The sequence below is a fragment of the Pseudophryne corroboree genome, chromosome 4 (genome assembly GCF_028390025.1).
Source record: "Pseudophryne corroboree isolate aPseCor3 chromosome 4, aPseCor3.hap2, whole genome shotgun sequence".
In the NCBI taxonomy this organism is placed as follows: domain Eukaryota; kingdom Metazoa; phylum Chordata; class Amphibia; order Anura; family Myobatrachidae; genus Pseudophryne; species Pseudophryne corroboree.
The window spans coordinates 25,785,762-25,808,522 of NC_086447.1; the positions used below are offsets into that span (position 1 = coordinate 25,785,762).

Sequence of the window (22,761 nt, forward strand, 5' to 3'; positions counted from 1 at the left end):
GCGGCAGGGAGGGAGGGGATAGGGAGGCGCGGGGCGGCAGGGAGGGAGGGGATAGGGAGGCAGGGGGCGGCGGGGAGGGAGGGGATAGCGAGACGCGGGGCGGCAGTGAGGGGATAGTGAGACGCGGGGTGGGAGGGAGAGGATAGGGAGACGCGGGGCGGCAGGGAGGGAGGGGATAGGGAGGCGCGGGGCGGCGGGGAGGGAGGGGATAGCGAGACGCGGGGCGGCAGTGAGGGGATAGTGAGACGCGGGGTGGGAGGGAGAGGATAGTGAGACGCGGGGCGGCAGGGAGGGAGGGGATAGGGAGGCGCGGGGCGGCGGGGAGGGAGGGGACAGCGAGACGCGGGGCGGCAGTGAGGGGATAGTGAGACGTGGGAGGGAGAGGATAGGGAGACGCGGGGCGGCAGGGAGGGAGGGAGGGGATAGGGAGACGCGGAGCGGCAGGGAGGGAGGGAGGGGATAGGGAGACGCGGGGCGGCAGTGAGGGAGGGGATAGGGAGGCGCGGGGCGGCAGGGAGGGAGGGGATAGGGAGGCGCGGGGCGGCGGGGAGGGAGGGGACATAGGCTGTCAGTGTGGGCGGCGCCCATCTCCTGACCAGCTCTCTCATACGCGCAGCTCCGTCTATTTCTGTTAGAGACATCATGGAGCAGGGAAATCAGTACGCTGGCGCCGGTGAGGTGACTGACGGCTGTGGCAGGCTAGACCCTCGCCGCGGCCGCCCCTGGTCTGGGCTTACTTATCAAAATATTTTATTTTTTTGTAAAATATATTTAATTGGAGCATGCCGCCCTCCAGTGGCCAGCGCCCATAGGCAGCTGCCTAAAGCTGCCTAATGGTAGCGCCGGCCCTGACTACAGATACTACATGAAAAATTTGAGACCAAAAATTAATTGTTTTAAAATTCTACACTACAGAAACTGACTCGCGTGGTCCCATCACTATCTAGTCTGGAAGTACAAATGACACATGCTTTTCTTAGAAATATAATTTTTTCTAAACTTTATTTCCTATTTTCTAATAATTTTGACGCTATTTTTCCACTTTGCATTTCAAGAGGACACATTCACTTATTATCAATTCTGATCATTGTATTTACTAAAAAAAAAATTTTTTTAATGTATTTCTGACCAATTTTGAAGGGGGACCTTATGCATATTGGATAAATGTGAATAACTCTACACTACAGGTACTTCATGAATGCAACACCATCCAATATGCATGGTAGAATTGAAACTGACTTTTGATATTCTGCAATATGATTTTTTGCTTGCTTTTTCATTGAGCAATGCAACAGTAGATAGTTATCAAAATATAAATTATTGAATTCAAAGTGTTTAGGTAACAAAATATGTTTCTGCCAATTTCGAACTGAGGACCTTTCACGTGTGAGGCAAACATGAAATCACTACACTACAGACAGGGCCGGTGCAAGGTTCCTCGGCACCCTAGGCAAAATTTCTGCCTACACCCCCCCCCCTGTCCTCCCGGCCCTCCCGGCCCTCCCCTTCCCCTGTTGCTTGGACAGTGGAGTGATCACGTTATCTAGAGGCTGTGTTAACAGTATGTTGATCCTCCTGAAGCAGCCAAATAACAGCAAAAGATAACCTGACAAATATTATATTAAATGCACACAAGTTAAAAAGCATCCAGCCCCACATCCATATATAGTATAATGCCACAGTCTGTAGTTTTATACAGTATTATAGATAGGCATCAGGGTTGTAACTAGAACTTTGTGGTAGTGACGTGCGGTGAGGTCATTGGCTGGGGAGGCACTGAGATTTTATATATTATATATATATATATATATATATATATATACACACACACACATACATATACAGTGGTCGAAGTGGACATTTTGAAGTGGGGGTATGGAAAAGTGAAGGTTGCAATTATGCGCGCGCCTCCGGAAGAGGGGGTGTGGCCACTCAAATGGGGGCGTGTCCTTCAGTGTATTAGGACCCCTTATACTATCTAGAAATTCTTATACTATGTAGAAATTCACATTACAGTACACGGAATGAGCCGAAATTCACACTACAGCACATGGTATGAGCCAAAATTCACACTATAGCACATGGTATGATCCGAAATTCATATTTTACCACACAGTATGAGCCGAAATTCACATTGCAGCACACCGTATGAGCCGAAATTCACATTACAGCACACAGTATGAGCCGAAATTCACATTACAGCACACGGTATGAGCTGAAATTCACATTACAGCACATGGTTTGAGCCGAAATTCACATTACAGCACACAGTATGAGCCAAAATTCATATTTTACTACACAGTATGAGCCGAAATTCACATTACAGCACACGGTATGAGCCGAAATTCACGTTACAGAACACGCTATGACCCTAAATTTCAGATTTTACCACACTGTATGAGCCGAAATTCACATTATAGCACACGGTATGACCCGAAATTCACATTACAGCATACGGTATGAGCCAAAATTCTGATTTTACCACATGGTATGAGCCGAAATTCACATTATAGCACATGGTATGAGCCGAAATTCACATTATAGCAAACGGTATGACCCACAAATCAGGGACATGGAGAGAGAGTGACAGCAAGGACTGAGAGAGTGACAGCAGGGACTGAGAGAGTGACAGCAGGGACAGAGAGCGTGACAGCAGGGACATAGGGTAACATTACCTGATATGTGCAGCGGAGGTGCGGAAGGGACTGTGGTTGTCGGTGGCGGATGAGCCCATGGTCTGCGGGGGATGCGGCTGTACTAAGCTGTCCTTCTTCGCTGAGGCGTTGATGTCCCTCTGACCACCGCCAGTTGTGGTCTGCGGTGGTCAGCTTTCAATGGCGGTGCAGCGTGCAGAAGTGAGCGCTGGTCAGCGGTGGGAGGCGGGCAGCTGTGATATAAATATATAATTTTTTTACATTTATTTTATTTATTTTTCCCTGTCCCTGCGTCCAAGTGATCTGGGGGTGAGCTGGAGTCCAAGTGATCTTGCCCAGATCACTTGGACTGTAGCTCACCCCCAGATCACTTGGACTGCAGCTCACCCCCAGATCACTTGGACTGCAGCTCACCCCCAGATCACAAGGGGGGGAGCTGCAGTCCAAGTGATCTGGGGGTGAGCTGCCCAGACACTTGCCACCAAGCACAACTCCCCCCACCCCTCGCCTTAGTGGTCCTGGTTCCTCAGTCCCGGAGGAAGCAGATGCTGCCGGAGATGCTGAGGGCATGGAAATAGAGGTAACAGCGCTGCCTGTTGTCTCCGGAGCTGCCGCTGCTGTAGGCTACTCCAACATCGGGAGGCGCGGGGCGGCAGGGAGGGAGGGGATAGGGAGACGTGGGGTGGGAGGGAGGGGATAGGGAGACGCGGGGCGGCAGGGAGGGAGGGGATAGGGAGACGTAGGGTGGGAGGGAGGGGATAGGGAGATGCGGGGTGGAAGGGAGGGGATAGGGAGATGCGGGGTGGGAGGGAGGAGATAGGGAGGCGTGGGGAGGCAGGGAGGGAGGGGATAGCGAGACGCGGGGCGGCAGGGAGGGGATAGTGAGACGCGGGGTGCGAGGGAGGGGATAGGGAGACGCGGGGCGGCAGGGAGGGAGGGGATAGGGAGGCGCGGGGCGGCAGGGAGGGAGGGGATAGGGAGGCGCGGGGCGGCGGGGAGGGAGGGAATAGCGAGACGCGGGGCAGCAGTGAGGGGATAGTGAGACGCGGGGTGGGAGGGAGGGGATAGGGAGACGCGGGGCGGCAGGGAGGGAGGGGATAGGGAGGCGCGGGGCGGCAGGGAGGGAGGGGATAGGGAGGCACGGGGCGGCGGGGAGGGAGGGGATAGCGAGACGCGGGGCGGCAGTGAGGGGATAGTGAGACGCGGGGTGGGAGGGAGAGGATAGGGAGACGCGGGGCGGCAGGGAGGGAGGGGATAGGGAGGCGCGGGGCGGCGGGGAGGGAGGGGATAGCGAGACGCGGGGCGGCAGTGAGGGGATAGTGAGACGCGGGGTGGGAGGGAGAGGATAGTGAGACGCGGGGCGGCAGGGAGGGAGGGGATAGGGAGGCGCGGGGCGGCGGGGAGGGAGGGGATAGCGAGACGCGGGGCGGCAGTGAGGGGATAGTGAGACGTGGGAGGGAGAGGATAGGGAGACGCGGGGCGGCAGGGAGGGAGGGAGGGGATAGGGAGACGCGGAGCGGCAGGGAGGGAGGGAGGGGATAGGGAGACGCGGGGCGGCAGGGAGGGAGGGATGGGATAGGGAGGCGCGGGGCGGCAGGGAGAGAGGGGATAGGGAGACTTCTCTTGCCTTTCAGATGCTCCAATGAAATATATTTTACAAAAAAAAAATATTTTGATAAGTAAGCCCAGACCAGGGGCGGCCGCGGCGAGGGTCTAGCCTGCCACAGCCGTCAGTCACCTCACCTATGCCAGTGTGTTGATTTCCCTGCTCCATGTCTCTAACAGAAATAGACGGAGCTGCGCGTATGAGAGCAGGTCAGGAGACGGGCGATGCACAAGCGCACGGCATGTTCGTGCTGACGGCGCCTAGGGAGGCGTGGGGAGGCAGGGAGGGAGGGGATAGCGAGACGCGGGGCGGCAGGGAGGGGATAGTGAGACGCGGGGTGCGAGGGAGGGGATAGGGAGACGCGGGGCGGCAGGGAGGGAGGGGATAGGGAGGCGCGGGGCGGCAGGGAGGGAGGGGATAGGGAGGCGCGGGGCGGCGGGGAGGGAGGGGACATAGGCTGTCAGTGTGGGCGGCGCCCATCTCCTGACCAGCTCTCTCATACGCGCAGCTCCGTCTATTTCTGTTAGAGACATCATGGAGCAGGGAAATCAGTACGCTGGCGCCGGTGAGGTGACTGACGGCTGTGGCAGGCTAGACCCTCGCCGCGGCCGCCTCTGGTCTGGGCTTACTTATCAAAATATTTTATTTTTTTGTAAAATATATTTAATTGGAGCATGCCGCCCTCCAGTGGCCAGCGCCCATAGGCAGCTGCCTAAAGCTGCCTAATGGTAGCGCCGGCCCTGACTACAGATACTACATGAAAAATTTGAGACCAAAAATTAATTGTTTTAAAATTCTACACTACAGAAACTGACTCGCGTGGTCCCATCACTATCTAGTCTGGAAGTACAAATGACACATGCTTTTCTTAGAAATATAATTTTTTCTAAACTTTTTTTCCTATTTTCTAATAATTTTGACGCTATTTTTCCACTTTGCATTTCAAGAGGACACATTCACTTATTATCAATTCTGATCATTGTATTTACTAAAAAAATCTTTTTTTAATGTATTTCTGACCAATTTTGAAGGGGGACCTTATGCATATTGGGTAAATGTGAATAACTCTACACTACAGGTACTTCATGAATGCAACACCATCCAATATGCATGGTAGAAGGCAAATTGACTTTTGATATTCTGCAATATGATTTTTGCTTGCTTTTTCATTGAGCAATGCCACAGTAGATAGTTATCAAAATATAAATTATTGAATTCAAAGTGTTTAGGTAACAAATATGTTTCTGCCCAGTTTCGAACTGGGGACCTCTCGCGTGTGAGGCGAATGTGATAACCACTACACTACAGAAACTACAATTAAACAGCATCTCCAGCCATCCAATAAAAAATGATCTTTGACATACATTATGGCATTCTGAAATAAACTTTTTATATGATTGCATTTTTATTTGGCATTTCAACCAAAAATCCCTTGTTTTAAAATTCTAAAGATAACAGCATATTTCTGCCCAGTTTCGAACTGGGGACCTTTTGTGTTTTAGGCGAATGTGATAACCACTACAATACAGAAACTGACTTTTGAAGATCTCATCACTATGGAGTCGGGAAGTACCATTGGCAAACCGTTTTCTTAGAAAAAAAAATTCTAAACTTATTTTTCTATTTTCTAATAATTTCTATGCTATTTTTTCCACTTTGCATTTCAAGAGGACACATTCACTTATTAATAGTTCTGATCATTGTATTTAATAAAAAAAATCTATTTTTAATGTATTTCTGACCAATTTTGAAGGGGAACCTTATGCATATTGGCTAAATGTGAATAATACTACACTACAGGTACTTTATGAATGCAACACCATCCAATATGCACGGTAGAAGGGAAATTGACTTTTGATATTCTGCAATATGATTTTTTGCTTGCTTTTTCATTAAGCAATGCAACAGTATATAGTTATCAAAATATAAATTATTGAATTCAAAGTGTTTAGGTAACAAAATATGTTTCTGACAATTTCGAACTGGGGACCTTTCACGTGTGAGGCAAACATGAAATCACTACACTACAGATACTACATGAAAAATTTGCGACCATCATCCAATAAAAAATGATCTTTGACATTCAGTATGGCATGCTAAAATAAACTTTTTATCTGATTGTATTTTTATTGAGCATTTAACCCAAAAATTCATTGTTTTAAAATTCTAAAGCTAAAAGATTGTTTCTGCCCAGTTTTGAACTGGGGACCTTTCGCGTGTCAGGCGAACGTGATAACCACTACACTACAGAAACTGACTCTTGTGGATCCCATCACTATCTAGTCTGGAAGTACAAATGACACATGCTTTTCTTAGAAATATAATTTTTTCTAAACTTTTTTTCCTATTTTCTAATAATTTTGACGCTATTTTTCCACTTTGCATTTCAAGAGGACACATTCACTTATTATCAATTCTGATCATTGTATTTACTAAAAAAATCTTTTTTGAATGTATTTCTGACCAATTTTGAAGGGGGACCTTATGCATATTGGGTAAATGTGAATAACTCTACACTACAGGTACTTCATGAATGCAACACCATCCAATATGCATGGTAGAAGGGAAATTGACTTTTGATATTCTGCAATATGATTTTTGCTTGCTTTTTCATTGAGCAATGCAATAGTAGATAGTTATCAAAATATAAATTATTGAATTCAAAGTGTTTAGGTAACAAAACATGTTTCTGCCCAGTTTCGAACTGAGGACTTTTCGCGTGTGAGGCGAACGTGATAACCACTACACTACAGACACTACATAAAAACAGCATCTCCCGCCATCCAATAAAAAATGATCTTTGACATACATTATGGTATTCTGAAATACATTTTTTATATGATTGCATTTTTATTTGGCATTTCAACCAAAAATCCCTTGTTTTAAAATTCTAAAGATAACAGCATATTTCTGCCCAGTTTTGAACTGGGGACCTTTTGTGTTTTAGGCGAATGTGATAACCACTACAATACAGAAACTGACTTTTGAAGATCTCATCACTATGGAGTCGGGAAGTACCACTGGCAAACCGTTTTCTTAGAAAAAAAAATTCTAAACTTATTTTTCTATTTTCTAATAATTTCTATGCTATTTTTTCCACTTTGCATTTCAAGAGGACACATTCACTTATTAATAGTTCTGATCATTGTATTTAATAAAAAAATCTATTTTTAATGTATTTCTGACCAATTTTGAAGGGGAACCTTATGCATATTGGCTAAATGTGAATAATACTACACTATAGGTACTTTATGAATGCAACACCATCCAATATGCATGGTAGAAGTGAAATTGACTTTTGATATTCTGCAATATGATTTTTTGCTTGCTTTTTCATTAAGCAATGCAACAGTATATAGTTATCAAAATATAAATTATTGAATTCAAAGTGTTTAGGTAACAAAATATGTTTCTGCCAATTTCGAACTGGGGACCTTTCACGTGTGAGGCAAACATGAAATCACTACACTACAGATACTACATGAAAAATTTGCGACCATCATCCAATAAAAAATGATCTTTGGCATTCAGTATGGCATGCTAAAATAAACTTTTTATCTGATTGTATTTTTATTGAGCATTTTACCCAAAAATTCATTGTTTTAAAATTCTAAAGCTAAAAGGTTGTTTCTGCTCAGTTTCGAACTGGGGACCTTCCACATGTTAGGCGAACGTGATAACCACTACACTACAGAAACTGACTCTCGTGAATCCCATCACTATCTAGTCTCTAGTCTGGAAGTACAAATGACACATGCTTTTCTTAGAAATATAATTTTTTCTAAACTTTTTTTCCTATTTTCTAATAATTTTGACGCTATTTTTCCACTTTGCATTTCAAGAGGACACATTCACTTATTATCAATTCTGATCATTGTATTTACTAAAAAAATCTTTTTTTTAATGTATTTCTGACCAATTTTGATGGGGGACCTTATGCATATTGGGTAAATGTGAATAACTCTACACTACAGGTACTTCATGAATGCAACACCATCCAATATGCATGATAGAAGGGAAATTTACTTTTGATATTCTGCAATATGATTTTTGCTTGCTTTTTCATTGAGCAATGCAACAGTAGATAGTTATCAAAATATAAATTATTGAATTCAAAGTGTTTAGGTAACAAAATATATTTCTGCCCAGTTTTGAACTGGGGACCTTTCGCGTGTGAGGCGAACGTGATAACCACTACACTACAGAAACTACATGGAAACAGCATCTCCCGCCATCCAATAAAAAATGATCTTTGACATACATTATGGCATTCTGAAATAAACTTTTTATATGATTGCATTTTTATTTGGCATTTCAACCAAAAATCCCTTGTTTTAAAATTCAAAAGATAACAGCATATTTCTGCCCAGTTTCGAACTGGGGACCTTTTGTGTTTTAGGCGAATGTGATAACCACTACAATACAGAAACTGACTTTTGAAGATCTCATCACTATGGAGACGGGAAGTACCATTGGCAAACCGTTTTCTTAGAAAAAAAAATTCTAAACTTATTTTTCTATTTTCTAATAATTTCTATGCTATTTTTTCCACTTTGCATTTCAAGAGGACACATTCACTTATTAATAGTTCTGATCATTGTATTTAATAAAAAAATCTATTTTTAATGTATTTCTGACCAATTTTGAAGGGGAACCTTATGCATATTGGCTAAATGTGAATAATACTACACTACAGGTACTTTATGAATGCAACACCATCCAATATGCACGGTAGAAGGGAAATTGACTTTTGATATTCTGCAATATGATTTTTTGCTTGCTTTTTCATTGAGCAATGCAACAGTATATAGTTATCAAAATATAAATTATTGAATTCAAAGTGTTTAGGTAACAAAATATGTTTCTGCCAATTTCGAACTGGGGACCTTTCACGTGTGAGGCAAACATGAAATCACTACACTACAGATACTACATGAAAAATTTGCGACCATCATCCAATAAAAAATGATCTTTGGCATTCAGTATGGCATGCTAAAATAAACTTTTTATCTGATTGTATTTTTATTGAGCATTTTACCCAAAAATTCATTGTTTTAAAATTCTAAAGCTAAAAGATTGTTTCTGCCCAGTTTCGAACTGGGGACCTTTCGCGTGTTAGGCAAACGTGATAACCACTACACTACAGAAACTGACTCTCGTGGATCCCATCACTATCTAGTCTGGAAGTACAAATGACACATGCTTTTCTTAGAAATATAATTTTTTCTAAACTTTTTTTCCTATTTTCTAATAATTTTGACGCTATTTTTCCACTTTGCTTTTCAAGAGGACACATTCACTTATTATCAATTCTGATCATTGTATTTTCTAAAAAAATCTTTTTTTAATGTATTTCTGACCAATTTTGAAGGGGGACCTTATGCATATTGGGTAAATGTGAATAACTCTACACTACAGGTACTTCATGAATGCAACACCATCCAATATGCATGGTAGACGGGAAATTGACTTTTGATATTCTGCAATATGATTATTGCTTGCTTTTTCATTGAGCAATGCAACAGTAGATAGTTATCAAAATATAAATTATTGAATTCAAAGTGTTTAGGTAACAAAAGATGTTTCTGCCCAGTTTCGAACTGGGGACCTTTCGCGTGTGAGGCAAACGTGATAACCACTACACTACAGAACCTACATGGAAACAGCATCTCCCGCCATCCATTTAAAAATGATCTTTGACATACATTATGGCATTCTGAAATAAACTTTTTATATGATTGCATTTTTATTTGGCATTTCAACCAAAAATCCCTTGTTTTAAAATTCTAAAGATAACAGCACATTTCTGCCCAGTTTTGAACTGGGGACCTTTAGTGTTTTAGGCGAATGTGATAACCACTACAATACAGAAACTGACTTTTGAAGATCTCATCACTATGGAGTCGGGAAGTACCATTGGCAAACCGTTTTCTTAGAATTTTTTTTCTAAACTTATTTTTCTATTTTCTAATAATTTCTATGCTATTTTTTCCACTTTGCATTTCAAGAGGACACATTCACTTATTAATAGTTCGGATCATTGTATTTAATAAAAAAATCTATTTTTAATGTATTTCTGACCAATTTTGAAGGGGAACATTATGCATATTGGCTAAATGTGAATAATACTACACTACAGGTACTTCATGAATGCAACACCATCCAATATGCATGGTAGAAGGGAAATTTACTTTTGATATTCTGCAATATGATTTTTGCTTGCTTTTTCATTGAGCAATGCAATAGTAGATAGTTATCAAAATATAAATTATTGAATTCAAAGTGTTTAGGTAACAAAATATGTTTCTGCCCAGTTTCGAACTGAGGACTTTTCGCGTGTGAGGCGAACGTGATAATCACTACACTACAGAAACTACATGCAAACAGCATCTCCCGCCATCCAATAAAAAATGATCTTTGACATACATTATGGTATTCTGAAATAAATTTTTTATATGATTGCATTTTTATTTGGCATTTCAACCAAAAATCCCTTGTTTTAAAATTCTAAAGATAACAGCATATTTCTGCCCAGTTTCGAACTGGGGACCTTTTGTGTTTTAGGCGAATGTGATAACCACTACAATACAGAAACTGACTTTTGAAGATCTCATCACTATGGAGTCGGGAAGTACCATTGGCAAACCGTTTTCATAGAATTTTTTTTTCTAAACTTATTTTTCTATTTTCTAATAATTTCTATGCAATTTTTTCCACTTTGCATTTCAAGAAGACACATTCACTTATTAATTGTTCTGATTATTGTATTTAATAAAAAAATCTATTTTTAATGTATTTCTAAACAATTTTGAAGGGGAACCTTATGCATATTGGCTAAATGTGAATAATACTACACTACAGGTACTTCATGAATGCAACACCATCCAATATGCATGGTAGAAGGGAAATTGACTTTTGATATTCTGCAATATGATTTTTTGCTTGCTTTTTCATTGAGCAATGCAACAGTATATAGTTATCAAAATATAAATTATTGAATTCAAAGTGTTTAGGTAACAAAATATGTTTCTGCCAATTTCGAACTGGGGACCTTTCACGCGTGAGGCAAACATGAAATCACTACACTAAAGATACTACATGAAAAATTTGCGACCATCATCCAATAAAAAATGATCTTTGACATTCAGTATGGCATGCTAAAATAAACTTTTTATCTGATTGTATTTTTATTGAGCATTTTACCCAAAAATTCATTGTTTTAAAATTCTAAAGCTAAAAGATTGTTTCTGCCCAGTTTCGAACTGGGGACTTTTCGCGTGTTAGGCGAACATGATAACCACTACACTACAGAAACTGACTCTCTTGGATCCCATCACTATCTAGTCTGGAAGTACAAATGACACATGCTTTTCTTAGAAATATAATTTTTTCTAAACTTTTTTTCCTATTTTCTAATAATTTTGACGCTATTTTTCCACTTTGCTTTTCAAGAGGACACATTCACTTATTATCAATTCTGATCATTGTATTTTCTAAAAAAATCTTTTTTTAATGTATTTCTGACCAATTTTGAAGGGGGACCTTATGCATATTGGGTAAATGTGAATAACTCTACACTACAGGTACTTCATGAATGCAACACCATCCAATATGCATGGTAGACGGGAAATTGACTTTTGATATTCTGCAATATGATTATTGCTTGCTTTTTCATTGAGCAATGCAACAGTAGATAGTTATCAAAATATAAATTATTGAATTCAAAGTGTTTAGGTAACAAAAGATGTTTCTGCCCAGTTTCGAACTGGGGACCTTTCGCGTGTGAGGCGAACGTGATAACCACTACACTACAGAACCTATATGGATACAGCATCTCCCGCCATCCATTTAAAAATGATCTTTGACATACATTATGGCATTCTGAAATAAACTTTTTATATGATTGCATTTTTATTTGGCATTTCAACCAAAAATCCCTTGTTTTAAAATTCTAAAGATAACAGCACATTTCTGCCCAGTTTTGAACTGGGGACCTTTAGTGTTTTAGGCGAATGTGATAACCACTACAATACAGAAACTGACTTTTGAAGATCTCATCACTATGGAGTCGGGAAGTACCATTGGCAAACCGTTTTCTTAGAATTTTTTTTGTAAACTTATTTTTCTATTTTCTAATAATTTCTATGCTATTTTTTCCACTTTGCATTTCAAGAGGACACATTCACTTATTAATAGTTCTGATCATTGTATTTAATAAAAAAATCTATTTTTAATGTATTTCTGACCAATTTTGAAGGGGAACATTATGCATATTGGCTAAATGTGAATAATACTACACTACAGGTACTTCATGAATGCAACACCATCCAATATGCATGGTAGAAGGGAAATTGACTTTTGATATTCTGCAATATGATTTTTGCTTGCTTTTTCATTGAGCAATGCAATAGTAGATAGTTATCAAAATATAAATTATTGAATTCAAAGTGTTTAGGTAACAAAATATGTTTCTGCCCAGTTTCGAACTGAGGACTTTTCGCGTGTGAGGCGAACGTGATAATCACTACACTACAGAAACTACATGAAAACAGCATCTCCCGCCATCCAATAAAAAATGATCTTTGACATACATTATGGTATTCTGAAATACATTTTTTATATGATTGCATTTTTATTTGGCATTTCAACCAAAAATCCCTTGTTTTAAAATTCTAAAGATAACAGCATATTTCTGCCCAGTTTCGAACTGGGGACCTTTTGTGTTTTAGGCGAATGTGATAACCACTACAATACAGAAACTGACTTTTGAAGATCTCATCACTATGGAGTCGGGAAGTACCATTGGCAAACCGTTTTCATAGAATTTTTTTTTCTAAACTTATTTTTCTATTTTCTAATAATTTCTATGCAATTTTTTCCACTTTGCATTTCAAGAAGACACATTCACTTATTAATTGTTCTGATCATTGTATTTAATAAAAAAATCTATTTTTAATGTATTTCTAAACAATTTTGAAGGGGAACCTTATGCATATTGGCTAAATGTGAATAATACTACACTACAGGTACTTTATGAATGCAACACCATCCAATATGCACGGTAGAAGGGAAATTGACTTTTGATATTCTGCAATATGATTTTTTGCTTGCTTTTTCATTGAGCAATGCAACAGTATATAGTTATCAAAATATAAATTATTGAATTCAAAGTGTTTAGGTAACAAAATATGTTTCTGCCAATTTCGAACTGGGGACCTTTCACGTGTGAGGCAAACATGAAATCACTACACTACAGATACTACATGAAAAATTTGCGACCATCATCCAATAAAAAATGATCTTTGGCATTCAGTATGGCATGCTAAAATAAACTTTTTTTCTGATTGTATTTTTATTGAGCATTTTACCCAAAAATTCATTGTTTTAAAATTCTAAAGCTAAAAGATTGTTTCTGCCCAGTTTCGAACTGGGGACCTTTCGCGTGTTAGGCGAACGTGATAACCACTACACTACAGAAACTGACTCTCGTGGATCCCATCACTATCTAGTCTGGAAGTACAAATGACACATGCTTTTCTTAGAAATATAATTTTTTCTAAACTTTTTTTTCCTATTTTCTAATAATTTTGACGCTATTTTTCCACTTTGCTTTTCAAGAGGACACATTCACTTATTATCAATTCTGATCATTGTATTTTCTAAAAAAATCTTTTTTTAATGTATTTCTGACCAATTTTGAAGGGGGACCTTATGCATATTGGGTAAATGTGAATAACTCTACACTACAGGTACTTCATGAATGCAACACCATCCAATATGCATGGTAGACGGGAAATTGACTTTTGATATTCTGCAATATGATTATTGCTTGCTTTTTCATTGAGCAATGCAACAGTAGATAGTTATCAAAATATAAATTATTGAATTCAAAGTGTTTAGGTAACAAAAGATGTATCTGCCCAGTTTCGAACTGGGGACCTTTCGCGTGTGAGGCGAATGTGATAACCACTACACTACAGAACCTACATGGAAACAGCATCTCCCGCCATCCATTTAAAAATGATCTTTGACATACATTATGGCATTCTGAAATAAACTTTTTATATGATTGCATTTTTATTTGGCATTTCAACCAAAAATCCCTTGTTTTAAAATTCTAAAGATAACAGCACATTTCTGCCCAGTTTTGAACTGGGGACCTTTAGTGTTTTAGACGAATGTGATAACCACTACAATACAGAAACTGACTTTTGAAGATCTCATCACTATGGAGTCGGGAAGTACCATTGGCAAACCGTTTTCTTAGAATTTTTTTTCTAAACTTATTTTTCTATTTTCTAATAATTTCTATGCTATTTTTTCCACTTTGCATTTCAAGAGGACACATTCACTTATTAATAGTTCTGATCATTGTATTTAATAAAAAAATCTATTTTTAATGTATTTCTGACCAATTTTGAAGGGGAACATTATGCATATTGGCTAAATGTGAATAATACTACACTACAGGTACTTCATGAATGCAACACCATCCAATATGCATGGTAGAAGGGAAATTGACTTTTGATATTCTGCAATATGATTTTTGCTTGCTTTTTCATTGAGCAATGCAATAGTAGATAGTTATCAAAATATAAATTATTGAATTCAAAGTGTTTAGGTAACAAAATATGTTTCTGCCCAGTTTCGAACTGAGGACTTTTCGCGTGTGAGGCGAACGTGATAATCACTACACTACAGAAACTACATGCAAACAGCATCTCCCGCCATCCAATAAAAAATGATCTTTGACATACATTATGGTATTCTGAAATAAATTTTTTATATGATTGCATTTTTATTTGGCATTTCAACCAAAAATCCCTTGTTTTAAAATTCTAAAGATAACAGCATATTTCTGCCCAGTTTCGAACTGGGGACCTTTTGTGTTTTAGGCGAATGTGATAACCACTACAATACAGAAACTGACTTTTGAAGATCTCATCACTATGGAGTCGGGAAGTACCATTGGCAAACCGTTTTCATAGAATTTTTTTTTCTAAACTTATTTTTCTATTTTCTAATAATTTCTATGCAATTTTTTCCACTTTGCATTTCAAGAAGACACATTCACTTATTAATTGTTCTGATTATTGTATTTAATAAAAAAATCTATTTTTAATGTATTTCTAAACAATTTTGAAGGGGAACCTTATGCATATTGGCTAAATGTGAATAATACTACACTACAGGTACTTCATGAATGCAACACCATCCAATATGCATGGTAGAAGGGAAATTGACTTTTGATATTCTGCAATATGATTTTTTGCTTGCTTTTTCATTGAGCAATGCAACAGTATATAGTTATCAAAATATAAATTATTGAATTCAAAGTGTTTAGGTAACAAAATATGTTTCTGCCAATTTCGAACTGGGGACCTTTCACGCGTGAGGCAAACATGAAATCACTACACTAAAGATACTACATGAAAAATTTGCGACCATCATCCAATAAAAAATGATCTTTGACATTCAGTATGGCATGCTAAAATAAACTTTTTATCTGATTGTATTTTTATTGAGCATTTTACCCAAAAATTCATTGTTTTAAAATTCTAAAGCTAAAAGATTGTTTCTGCCCAGTTTCGAACTGGGGACTTTTCGCGTGTTAGGCGAACATGATAACCACTACACTACAGAAACTGACTCTCTTGGATCCCATCACTATCTAGTCTGGAAGTACAAATGACACATGCTTTTCTTAGAAATATAATTTTTTCTAAACTTTTTTTCCTATTTTCTAATAATTTTGACGCTATTTTTCCACTTTGCTTTTCAAGAGGACACATTCACTTATTATCAATTCTGATCATTGTATTTTCTAAAAAAATCTTTTTTTAATGTATTTCTGACCAATTTTGAAGGGGGACCTTATGCATATTGGGTAAATGTGAATAACTCTACACTACAGGTACTTCATGAATGCAACACCATCCAATATGCATGGTAGACGGGAAATTGACTTTTGATATTCTGCAATATGATTATTGCTTGCTTTTTCATTGAGCAATGCAACAGTAGATAGTTATCAAAATATAAATTATTGAATTCAAAGTGTTTAGGTAACAAAAGATGTTTCTGCCCAGTTTCGAACTGGGGACCTTTCGCGTGTGAGGCGAACGTGATAACCACTACACTACAGAACCTATATGGATACAGCATCTCCCGCCATCCATTTAAAAATGATCTTTGACATACATTATGGCATTCTGAAATAAACTTTTTATATGATTGCATTTTTATTTGGCATTTCAACCAAAAATCCCTTGTTTTAAAATTCTAAAGATAACAGCACATTTCTGCCCAGTTTTGAACTGGGGACCTTTAGTGTTTTAGGCGAATGTGATAACCACTACAATACAGAAACTGACTTTTGAAGATCTCATCACTATGGAGTCGCGAAGTACCATTGGCAAACCGTTTTCTTAGAATTTTTTTTCTAAACTTATTTTTCTATTTTCTAATAATTTCTATGCTATTTTTTCCACTTTGCATTTCAAGAGGACACATTCACTTATTAATAGTTCTGATCATTGTATTTAATAAAAAAATCTATTTTTAATGTATTTCTGACCAATTTTGAAGGGGAACATTATGCATATTGGCTAAATGTGAATAATACTACACTACAGGTACTTCATGAATGCAACACCATCCAATATGCATGGTAGAAGGGAAATTGACTTTTGATATTCTGCAATATGATTTTTGCTTGCTTTTTCATTGAGCAATGCAATAGTAGATAGTTATCAAAATATAAATTATTGAATTCAAAGTGTTTAGGTAACAAAATATGTTTCTGCCCAGTTTCGAACTGAGGACTTTTCGCGTGTGAGGCGAACGTGATAATCACTACACTACAGAAACTACATGAAAACAGCATCTCCCGCCATCCAATAAAAAATGATCTTTGACATACATTATGGTATTCTGAAATACATTTTTTATATGATTGCATTTTTATTTTGCATTTCAACCAAAAATCCCTTGTTTTAAAATTCTAAATATAACAGCATATTTCTGCCCAGTTTCGAACTGGGGACCTTTTGTGTTTTAGGCGAATGTGATAACCACTACAATACAGAAACTGACTTTTGAAGATCTCATCACTATGGAGTCGGGAAGTACCATTGGCAAACCGTTTTCATAGAATTTTTTTTTCTAAACTTATTTTTCTATTTTCTAATAATTTCTATGCAATTTTTTCCACTTTGCATTTCAAGAAGACACATTCACTTATTAATTGTTCTGATCATTGTATTTAATAAAAAAATCTATTTTTAATGTATTTCTAAACAATTTTGAAGGGGAACCTTATGCATATTGGCTAAATGTGAATAATACTACACTACAGGTACTTTATGAATGCAACACCATCCAATATGCACGGTAGAAGGGAAATTGACTTTTGATATTCTGCAATATGATTTTTTGCTTGCTTTTTCATTGAGCAATGCAACAGTATATAGTTATCAAAATATAAATTATTGAATTCAAAGTGTTTAGGTAACAAAATATGTTTCTGCCAATTTCGAACTGGGGACCTTTCACGTGTGAGGCAAACATGAAATCACTACACTACAGATACTACATGAAAAATTTGCGACCATCATCCAATAAAAAATGATCTTTGGCATTCAGTATGGCATGCTAAAATAAACTTTTTTTCTGATTGTATTTTTATTGAGCATTTTACCCAAAAATTCATTGTTTTAAAATTCTAAAGCTAAAAGATTGTTTCTGCCCAGTTTCGAACTGGGGACCTTTCGCGTGTTAGGCGAACGTGATAACCACTACACTACAGAAACTGACTCTCGTGGATCCCATCACTATCTAGTCTGGAAGTACAAGTGACACATGCTTTTCTTAGAAATATAATTTTTTCTAAACTTTTTTTTCCTATTTTCTAATAATTTTGACGCTATTTTTCCACTTTGCTTTTCAAGAGGACACATTCACTTATTATCAATTCTGATCATTGTATTTTCTAAAAAAATCTTTTTTTAATGTATTTCTGACCAATTTTGAAGGGGGACCTTATGCATATTGGGTAAATGTGAATAACTCTACACTACAGGTACTTCATGAATGCAACACCATCCAATATGCATGGTAGATGGGAAATTGACTTTTGATATTCTGCAATATGATTATTGCTTGCTTTTTCATTGAGCAATGCAACAGTAGATAGTTATCAAAATATAAATTATTGAATTCAAAGTGTTTAGGTAACAAAAGATGTATCTGCCCAGTGTCGAACTGGGGACCTTTCGCGTGTGAGGCGAAAGTGATAACCACTACACTACAGAACCTACATGGAAACAGCATCTCCCGCCATCCATTTAAAAATGATCTTTGACATACATTATGGCATTCTGAAATAAACTTTTTATATGATTGCATTTTTATTTGGCATTTCAACCAAAAATCCCTTGTTTTAAAATTCTAAAGATAACAGCACATTTCTGCCCAGTTTTGAACTGGGGACCTTTAGTGTTTTAGACGAATGTGATAACCACTACAATACAGAAACTGACTTTTGAAGATCTCATCACTATGGAGTCGGGAAGTACCATTGGCAAACCGTTTTCTTAGAATTTTTTTTCTAAACTTATTTTTCTATTTTCTAATAATTTCTATGCTATTTTTTCCACTTTGCATTTCAAGAGGACACATTCACTTATTAATAGTTCTGATCATTGTATTTAATAAAAAAATCTATTTTTAATGTATTTCTGACCAATTTTGAAGGGGAACATTATGCATATTGGCTAAATGTGAATAATACTACACTACAGGTACTTCATGAATGCAACACCATCCAATATGCATGGTAGAAGGGAAATTGACTTTTGATATTCTGCAATATAATTTTTGCTTGCTTTTTCATTGAGCAATGCAATAGTAGATAGTTATCAAAATATAAATTATTGAATTCATAGTGTTTAGGTAACAAAATATGTTTCTGCCAATTTCGAACTGGGGACCTTTCACGCGTGAGGCAAACATGAAATTACTACACTAAAGATACTACATGAAAAATTTGCGACCATCATCCAATAAAAAATGATCTTTGACATTCAGTATGGCATGCTAAAATAAACTTTTTATCTGATTGTATTTTTATTGAGCATTTTACCCAAAAATTCATTGTTTTAAAATTCTAAAGCTAAAAGATTGTTTCTGCCCAGTTTCGAACTGGGGACTTTTCGCGTGTTAGGCGAACATGATAACCACTACACTACAGAAACTGACTCTCTTGGATCCCATCACTATCTAGTCTGGAAGTACAAATGACACATGCTTTTCTTAGAAATATAATTTTTTCTAAACTTTTTTCCTATTTTCTAATAATTTTGACGCTATTTTTCCACTTTGCATTTCAAGAGGACACATTCACTTATTATCAATTCAGATCATTGTATTTACTAAAAAAATCTTTTTTGAATGTATTTCTGACCAATTTTGAAGGGGGACCTTATGCATATTGGGTAAATGTGAATAACTCTACACTACAGGTACTTCATGAATGCAACACCATCCAATATGTATGGTAGAAGGGAAATTGACTTTTGATATTCTGCAATATGATTTTTGCTTGCTTTTTCATTGAGCAATGCAACAGTAGATAGTTATCAAAATATAAATTATTGAATTCAAAGTGTTTAGGTAACAAAACATGTTTCTGCCCAGTTTCGAACTGGGGACCTTTCGCGTGTGAGGCGAACGTGATAACCACTACACTACAGAAACTACATGGAAACAGCATCTCCCGCCATCCAATAAAAAATGATCTTTGACATACATTATGGCATTCTGAAATAAACTTTTTATATGATTGCATTTTTATTTGGCATTTCAACCAAAAATCCCTTGTTTTAAAATTCTAAAGATAACAGCATGTTTCTGCCCAGTTTCGAACTGGGGTCCTTTTGTGTTTTAGGCGAATGTGATAACCACTACAATACAGAAACTGACTTTTGAAGATCTCATCACTATGGAGTCGGGAAGTACCATTGGCCAACCGTTTTCATAGAATTTTTTTTTCTAAACTTATTTTTCTATTTTCTAATAATTTCTATGCAATTTTTTCCACTTTGCATTTCAAGAAGACACTGTCACTTATTAATTGTTCTGGTCATTGTTTTTTAATAAAAAAATCTATTTTTAATGTATTTCTGACCAATTTTGAAGGGGAATCTTATGCATATTGGCTAAATGTGAATAATACTACACTACAGGTACTTCATGAATGCAACACCATCCAATATGCATGGTAGAAGGGAAATTGACTTTTGATATTCTGCAATATGATTTTTTGCTTGCTTTTTCATTGAGCAATGCAACAGTATATAGTTATCAAAATATAAATTATTGAATTCAAAGTGTTTAGGTAACAAAATATGTTTCTGCCAATTTCGAACTGGGGACCTTTCACGCGTGAGGCAAACATGAAATCACTACACTACAGATACTACATGAAAAATTTGCGACCATCATCCAATAAAAAATGATCTTTGACATTCAGTATGGCATGCTAAAATAAACTTTTTATCTGATTGTATTTTTATTGAGCATTTTACCCAAAAATTCATTGTTTTAAAATTCTAAAGCTAAAAGATTGTTTCTGCCCAGTTTCGAACTGGGGACCTTTCGCGTGTTAGGCGAATGTGATAACCACTACACTACAGAAACTGACTCTCGTGAATTCCATCACTATCTAGTCTGGAAGTACAAATGACACATGCTTTTCTTAGAAATATAATTTTTTCTAAACTTTTTTTCCTATTTTCTAATAATTTTGACGCTATTTTTCCACTTTGCATTTCAAGAGGACACATTCACTTATTATCAATTCTGATCATTGTATTTACTAAAAAAATATTTTTTGAATGTATTTCTGACCAATTTTGAAGGGGGACCTTATGCATATTGGATAAATGTGAATAACTCTACACTACAGGTACTTCATGAATGCAACACCATCCAATATGCATGGCAGAATTGAAACTGACTTTTGATATTCTGCAATATGATTTTTTGCTTGCTTTTTCATTAAGCAATGCAACAGTAGATAGTTATCAAAATATAAATTATTAAATTCAAAGTGTTTAGGTAACAAAATATGTTTCTGCCAATTTCGAACTGGGGACCTTTCACGTGTGAGGCAAACATGAAATCACTACACTACAGATACTACATGAAAAATTTGAGCCCATCATCCAATAAAAAATGATCTTTGACATTCAGTATGGCATGCTAAAATAAACTTTTTATCTGATTGTATTTTTTATTGAGCATTTTACCCAAAAATTTATTGTTTTAAAATTCTAAAGCTAAAAGATTGTTTCTGCCCAGTTTCGAACTGGGGATCTTTCACGTGTTAGGCGAACGTGATAACCACTACACTACAGAAACTGACTCGCGTGGTCCCATCACTATCTAGTCTGGAAGTACAAATGACACATGCTTTTCTTAGAAATATAATTTTTTCTTAACTTTTTTTCCTATTTTCTAATAATTTTGACGCTATTTTTCCACTTTGCATTTCAAGAGGACACATTCACTTATTATCAATTCTGATCATTGTATTTACTAAAAAAATCTTTTTTGAATGTATTTCTGACCAATTTTGAAGGGGGACCTTATGCATATTGGGTAAATGTGAATAACTCTACACTACAGGTACTTCATGAATGCAACACCATCCAATATGCATGGTAGAAGGGAAATTGACTTTTGATATTCTGCAATATGATTTTTGCTTGCTTTTTCATTGAGCAATGCAATAGTAGATAGTTATCAAAATATAAATTATTGAATTCAAAGTGTTTAGGTAACAAAACATGTTTCTGCCCAGTTTCGAACTGAGGACTTTTCACGTGTGAGGCGAACGTGATAACCACTACACTACAGAAACTACATGAAAACAGCATCTCCCGCCATCCAATAAAAATGATCTTTGACATACATTATGGTATTCTGAAATACATTTTTCATATGATTGCATTTTTATTTGGCATTTCAACCATAAATCCCTTGTTTTAAAATTCTAAAGATAACAGCATATTTCTGCCCAGTTTCGAACTGGGGACCTTTTGTGTTTTAGGCGAATGTGATAACCACTACAATACAGAAACTGACTTTTGAAGATCTCATCACTATGGAGTCGGGAAGTACCATTGGCAAACCGTTTTCATAGAAAAAAAATTTCTAAACTTATTTTTCTATTTTCTAATAATTTCTATGCAATTTTTTCCACTTTGCATTTCAAGAAGACACATTCACTTATTAATTGTTCTGATCATTGTATTTAATAAAAAAAATCTATTTTTAATGTATTTCTAAACAATTTTGAAGGGGAACCTTATGCATATTGGCTAAATGTGAATAATACTACACTACAGGCACTTCATGAATGCAACACCATCCAATATGCATGGTAGAAGGGAAATTGACTTTTGATATTCTGCAATATGATTTTTTGCTTGCTTTTTC

The 22,761-nt window shown here is 37.2% G+C and overlaps 24 non-coding genes across 24 annotated transcripts; all 24 read right to left on the bottom strand.

Annotated features, from left to right (window-relative positions):
• Nucleotides 1–5,499: 5,499 nt before the first annotated feature.
• TRNAV-CAC (transfer RNA valine (anticodon CAC)) lies at nucleotides 5,500–5,572 on the bottom strand. The gene has a single exon. It is a non-coding gene; the product is annotated as a tRNA-Val (tRNA).
• An 869-nt stretch (nucleotides 5,573–6,441) lies between these two features.
• Nucleotides 6,442–6,514, bottom strand: TRNAV-GAC (transfer RNA valine (anticodon GAC)). Its single transcript has one exon. It is a non-coding gene; the product is annotated as a tRNA-Val (tRNA).
• A 430-nt stretch (nucleotides 6,515–6,944) lies between these two features.
• On the bottom strand, nucleotides 6,945–7,017 carry TRNAV-CAC (transfer RNA valine (anticodon CAC)). Its single transcript has one exon. It is a non-coding gene; the product is annotated as a tRNA-Val (tRNA).
• Nucleotides 7,018–7,885: 868 nt separating this feature from the next.
• Nucleotides 7,886–7,958, bottom strand: TRNAV-AAC (transfer RNA valine (anticodon AAC)). The gene has a single exon. It is a non-coding gene; the product is annotated as a tRNA-Val (tRNA).
• Nucleotides 7,959–8,396: 438 nt separating this feature from the next.
• Nucleotides 8,397–8,469, bottom strand: TRNAV-CAC (transfer RNA valine (anticodon CAC)). The gene has a single exon. It is a non-coding gene; the product is annotated as a tRNA-Val (tRNA).
• An 868-nt stretch (nucleotides 8,470–9,337) lies between these two features.
• TRNAV-AAC (transfer RNA valine (anticodon AAC)) lies at nucleotides 9,338–9,410 on the bottom strand. Its single transcript has one exon. It is a non-coding gene; the product is annotated as a tRNA-Val (tRNA).
• Nucleotides 9,411–9,840: 430 nt separating this feature from the next.
• Nucleotides 9,841–9,913, bottom strand: TRNAV-CAC (transfer RNA valine (anticodon CAC)). The gene has a single exon. It is a non-coding gene; the product is annotated as a tRNA-Val (tRNA).
• A 648-nt stretch (nucleotides 9,914–10,561) lies between these two features.
• Nucleotides 10,562–10,634, bottom strand: TRNAV-CAC (transfer RNA valine (anticodon CAC)). Its single transcript has one exon. It is a non-coding gene; the product is annotated as a tRNA-Val (tRNA).
• Nucleotides 10,635–11,502: 868 nt separating this feature from the next.
• TRNAV-AAC (transfer RNA valine (anticodon AAC)) lies at nucleotides 11,503–11,575 on the bottom strand. Its single transcript has one exon. It is a non-coding gene; the product is annotated as a tRNA-Val (tRNA).
• Nucleotides 11,576–12,005: 430 nt separating this feature from the next.
• On the bottom strand, nucleotides 12,006–12,078 carry TRNAV-CAC (transfer RNA valine (anticodon CAC)). The gene has a single exon. It is a non-coding gene; the product is annotated as a tRNA-Val (tRNA).
• Nucleotides 12,079–12,726: 648 nt separating this feature from the next.
• TRNAV-CAC (transfer RNA valine (anticodon CAC)) lies at nucleotides 12,727–12,799 on the bottom strand. The gene has a single exon. It is a non-coding gene; the product is annotated as a tRNA-Val (tRNA).
• Nucleotides 12,800–13,667: 868 nt separating this feature from the next.
• Nucleotides 13,668–13,740, bottom strand: TRNAV-AAC (transfer RNA valine (anticodon AAC)). Its single transcript has one exon. It is a non-coding gene; the product is annotated as a tRNA-Val (tRNA).
• A 431-nt stretch (nucleotides 13,741–14,171) lies between these two features.
• Nucleotides 14,172–14,243, bottom strand: TRNAV-CAC (transfer RNA valine (anticodon CAC)). The gene has a single exon. It is a non-coding gene; the product is annotated as a tRNA-Val (tRNA).
• Nucleotides 14,244–14,892: 649 nt separating this feature from the next.
• Nucleotides 14,893–14,965, bottom strand: TRNAV-CAC (transfer RNA valine (anticodon CAC)). The gene has a single exon. It is a non-coding gene; the product is annotated as a tRNA-Val (tRNA).
• An 868-nt stretch (nucleotides 14,966–15,833) lies between these two features.
• TRNAV-AAC (transfer RNA valine (anticodon AAC)) lies at nucleotides 15,834–15,906 on the bottom strand. Its single transcript has one exon. It is a non-coding gene; the product is annotated as a tRNA-Val (tRNA).
• A 430-nt stretch (nucleotides 15,907–16,336) lies between these two features.
• TRNAV-CAC (transfer RNA valine (anticodon CAC)) lies at nucleotides 16,337–16,409 on the bottom strand. Its single transcript has one exon. It is a non-coding gene; the product is annotated as a tRNA-Val (tRNA).
• A 648-nt stretch (nucleotides 16,410–17,057) lies between these two features.
• On the bottom strand, nucleotides 17,058–17,130 carry TRNAV-CAC (transfer RNA valine (anticodon CAC)). The gene has a single exon. It is a non-coding gene; the product is annotated as a tRNA-Val (tRNA).
• Nucleotides 17,131–17,998: 868 nt separating this feature from the next.
• Nucleotides 17,999–18,071, bottom strand: TRNAV-AAC (transfer RNA valine (anticodon AAC)). Its single transcript has one exon. It is a non-coding gene; the product is annotated as a tRNA-Val (tRNA).
• A 431-nt stretch (nucleotides 18,072–18,502) lies between these two features.
• TRNAV-CAC (transfer RNA valine (anticodon CAC)) lies at nucleotides 18,503–18,574 on the bottom strand. Its single transcript has one exon. It is a non-coding gene; the product is annotated as a tRNA-Val (tRNA).
• Nucleotides 18,575–19,441: 867 nt separating this feature from the next.
• Nucleotides 19,442–19,514, bottom strand: TRNAV-AAC (transfer RNA valine (anticodon AAC)). The gene has a single exon. It is a non-coding gene; the product is annotated as a tRNA-Val (tRNA).
• A 429-nt stretch (nucleotides 19,515–19,943) lies between these two features.
• TRNAV-CAC (transfer RNA valine (anticodon CAC)) lies at nucleotides 19,944–20,016 on the bottom strand. Its single transcript has one exon. It is a non-coding gene; the product is annotated as a tRNA-Val (tRNA).
• Nucleotides 20,017–20,885: 869 nt separating this feature from the next.
• Nucleotides 20,886–20,958, bottom strand: TRNAV-AAC (transfer RNA valine (anticodon AAC)). The gene has a single exon. It is a non-coding gene; the product is annotated as a tRNA-Val (tRNA).
• Nucleotides 20,959–21,608: 650 nt separating this feature from the next.
• On the bottom strand, nucleotides 21,609–21,681 carry TRNAV-AAC (transfer RNA valine (anticodon AAC)). Its single transcript has one exon. It is a non-coding gene; the product is annotated as a tRNA-Val (tRNA).
• Nucleotides 21,682–22,110: 429 nt separating this feature from the next.
• TRNAV-CAC (transfer RNA valine (anticodon CAC)) lies at nucleotides 22,111–22,183 on the bottom strand. The gene has a single exon. It is a non-coding gene; the product is annotated as a tRNA-Val (tRNA).
• Between the last annotated feature and the right edge of the window lie 578 nt (nucleotides 22,184–22,761).